The following is a 3,832-nucleotide window of genomic DNA, read 5'->3' on the forward strand; positions in this document are numbered from 1 at the left end:
TATTTCTACATATATGTAGATATACTAGCATATATTCGATATCCATTCATTTTGTTATTATCATAAAAAAGTGATGCAAGACCGTATAAGGGAGTTAAAAATATACAAATGAGTTAAAAAAATCATTCTAGCCAAGAAGTGATGGTGCACACTTTTAATCCTACCACTCAGAGGGTAGAGGCAGACGTCCTGCAGCCAGGACTACATAGAGAAACCCTGTCTTGAAGAAAGAAAAAAAAAAAAAAAGATTCTAATCAGAGAGCAAAGACATAACTAGTAAAATAGATGCCCCGTGCAGAGTTTATCGACACACACTAGGATACTCTACACAGCACACTGCATGAAGCTCCAAGGGTCCCACTCAGAACACTGCTGGAAACTCCCCTGGCTGGGAAAATACACCTGGATTGAGAATTAAAGGCTTCTAGCTCTCACTGAGAGAGGAGGCACAATCTTACTATAGGAACTGGATCACTCAATTAGATGAAGGAATTGGCAACCAGATCCAAGTGTCTTTTTGTCTAACAAAATTTTAAAAATGTAGCTTCATTTCAGTCCATGGTTTTAGAAAACACAGTACCAATCCACATAGCCAGTAACAATGTTCCTGTCAGCTACAAAAGTCTATGCAAGCCTTAGCCCATAGGACTAGAGGATAAAGTAAGTCCACCTATTAACTCTTAGAAGTCAGGTTTTAGTCAAGTTTTATGATCATGTTCATGAACTAGGGCATTTGAAACATTTAAGACAATAATATATGTTAAAGGCCATGTTAAACTTACACATTTAATTCCAAATGCTTAAGAAAATGTAAGTTGTAAAGCCCATAAAAGAACGTAAATTGTATTTATACAATTAATTTATGAGTTGTTTATGATCTTGGAAAAAGCTCCCTATAAAGTTTACAGGTTTACCTCTATAGAAATATGAAGTAGTTGGGAGAAAGTACAGCATGTAGCACTTGGGAGGCAGAGGCAGGTGGATCTCCATGAGTTTGAAGCCAGCCTGGTCTATACAGAGTTCCAGAACAGCCAGTGATATACAGAAAAACAACCCTGTCTCAAACAAACAAAACAAAACAACAAACAAACAAACAAAAGAAATATGAAACAAACAAAGAAAGAAGTATCTGAGAATTAAGAAAAATCTAAATGCAGTTTAAAATGTTAGAGAATTTAATTAACTTGAGAGTTGATTGTTTAAGAAAATTTAATCTGTTTAACCTGGTGCTGTCTCTAAGCTTTGTTCAAGATTAAGTAATTTTTATTTACACATGCATTTGTGAGTGTGTGTGTGTGTGTGTGAGAGAGAGAGAGAACTTACAAGAGTTGGTTCTTTCATTTCATCATGTGGGCTCCAGAGACTGAACATAGGTCTTCAGGCTTGGAGGCAGACACCCTTACCTATTGAGCCATCTTGCGGATCCTCACATAATTTTTGTCATATAAATTCTTAAATTTGTAAATAAAACACTAGTGAAAATTTACAAGTCTTAAAAATAGCTAAGAATGGGCTGGGGATGTAGCTCAGCAAAGTGTTTTCCTTGAACACTGGAGGCCCTGGGTTCAATCCCCACACTGAGATTAAATTAAAACGGGAATAGTAACATACACCTGTAATAGAAGCACTGTAGAGGTAGAGGCAGGAAGATCGTAAGTTTAAAGTTACTCTCGGACATACAAGGAGTTAGAGGCCAGCTTGGATTGCATAAGACTCTGTCTCCAAATAAAATACAAAAAAGAAAAAAACCACAGAATAGGTTTTAAGTACTTGGAATGAGTTGAATATTAGTATGCCACACAGGAAAAATTCTTCTTTTTAAAAAGGAGATTATGGGATTATGGGTTGGTGGTGGGCAGATCTTTAATCCCAGCACTCAGATCAAAACCAGCATGATTCACAAGGCGCTCCAAGACAGCCAGGGCTACACAGAGAAATTCTGTCTTGAAAAACAAAACAACAAAAAAAAGCATATTATGTAAAAGCCTATTTCCAGGTATTCCTAGGGACTATTTTATGTTTTTGTTACCATAAATACATTCTTTTTAACCATTTTACTTTTGAACTGACTACCGATAAAACAGAAAAACTTGTATGTTAATTCTTTTTATTAATTTCTTTCTCTATTTAATGGCTTTTCCCTTTTTATTGTAAAATGCAAAGTTTTATTATCTACAAAAATGACTTTTTTTTTTACATTTATTTTTGTTTCCTGTCTTATTTCATTAACTAGTATTTCCAGGACATTAGACAATGTATCCTTTGTTCTATTCCTGACTTTACTGGGATTGCTTCTAAATCTAGTTGTAAATATTTACACTTAAAGACAAGTCATTACAATATTAATTCCTCGAAAACTCTTAATTTCTAAACTAAAAACACTTGTTAAATTTTATGAAATTTAAATAGACTTTAGATGGTCAGTTGTGTTTAATTAACACACAGTGTAAATGATAGTCCTTGCAACTAATCTGTGGTACTTCTTCCAATGAAAAAACAAGCTGGGGCCAATCCGAGGCAACCACCCAGCTTCTCCACCCCACCATCTCCCAGAGCAATTTACAACCAGTCTCTACAAGGACACTGCTTTGGGGAAAGGGGCGTGAACCCGTCGCCTTCCGAGCAGGCGTCGACTTAAGAAAGTACAGCTGTAAGTTAAGTCCACCCTTGACTCCCTGCTGTCTTTTCTGGGGAGGGAGACTTTCTTGCTCAGTCAGGCTTCAACCCGGTCTGCGGAAGTTAGGGCAGCCGCCCTGCCCCTCGGCAGGTACCGGTTCCCTCTACGCTGTCATCTGTCTTCCAGCTGTCAAAACTTCTTGCAAAGTGTCACACTACTTACGAAGGCTAACGCGGGAGGCTGGACCAGACCGCGGCGCACACCGTTGTCCCCAGAGCCGACGCGGGCCGCAGACGTCCCCCCCTGGCGGTCCTCATGCCGGCCCGGGACCCCCGGTCTGCGGCGCGGCTCAGCGGCCCGCTCCCGAGCGCTGCAGGCGGGCGCGCGGAGGGCCCGCGCCGCGGCCCATGGCCGGGTCCCCAGCCCCGCGGGAAGGAAGCCTCTCGACAAACTGCCGCTTTCTCTCGTCAGCCAGCGGGGGGAGCCGAGATATGCCAAGTCCACGTCCAAGAAAACAAGTCGGGCGACGCCGAGGACGCTTGGCGGGGACGCCGCTCCGGAAGCCGACTGTGGAGCTGGGCGCTCCTCAGCAGTCTGGAGCTCCCGCCCCGAGCGCGGGCTCGCGGGCAACCAGGGCCTCTTCGGCCCCGGGCTTGGACCAAGACTGGCTTCCAGGCCGCGCCAGGGTCAGTCAGGGCAGCACCGGGACTCCAACAACCATCCGCCCGGCACCTCAGGCTCGGGAACGGCCCGGGGCCCGCGCCTGCCTAACGGCCGTAACGGAACCACAGAGGAAGACTGGAGATGAGTCTAGAGTCCCGGAAGCGAGCGGGTAGCACAGTCGGCTCCCTTTCCCGCTAGTCCGGCCGCGCCGCCTCCGCCGCCGCTGCTTTGGACCGCGGATGCTTCGTTGTCACGGGCCGGAGGGGGTTGGGGGGGCAGGAGCTTGGAGCCTCTGGGCTTCGACGCGCTGAGAGCGCGGCGCTCAAGTCACGTGCCTCCAAGCAGTCCAATGAACGACCGCGGCGCGGTGACGTCAGCGCATCCGCTTGGCGGATGACAGCAAGCACCCGTCACGTGGTCCGGCCAACTCCAATGGGCGGTGCCGCGGCGACCTGAAGTTCCCGGCTGCCCGTGCGGCGGCGGTGGTTGGGTGGTAAGATGGCGGCTGTGAGTCTGCGGCTCGGCGACTTGGTGTGGTGAGTCCTGGCGTCC

General features: G+C 45.8%; 1 protein-coding gene across 2 annotated transcripts in view; it reads right to left on the reverse strand.

Moving 5' to 3' along the window:
• Positions 1-3,604, reverse strand: part of Ubn1 (ubinuclein 1) — a 35,486-nt gene extending 31,882 nt beyond the window's left edge. The window contains exon 1 of one of the 2 annotated variants that reach the window (XM_028788361.1): positions 2,840-3,604. The gene's annotated coding sequence lies outside the window, so the exon portion shown is untranslated. The remainder of the gene's footprint in view (positions 1-2,839) is intronic. The other variant, XM_028788362.1, reaches the window with a different exon arrangement.
• Between the last annotated feature and the right edge of the window lie 228 nt (positions 3,605-3,832).

Source organism: Grammomys surdaster, unplaced genomic scaffold, assembly GCF_004785775.1.
Source record: "Grammomys surdaster isolate TR1022 unplaced genomic scaffold, NIH_TR_1.0 125745, whole genome shotgun sequence".
Classification (NCBI taxonomy): Eukaryota; Metazoa; Chordata; class Mammalia; order Rodentia; family Muridae; genus Grammomys; species Grammomys surdaster.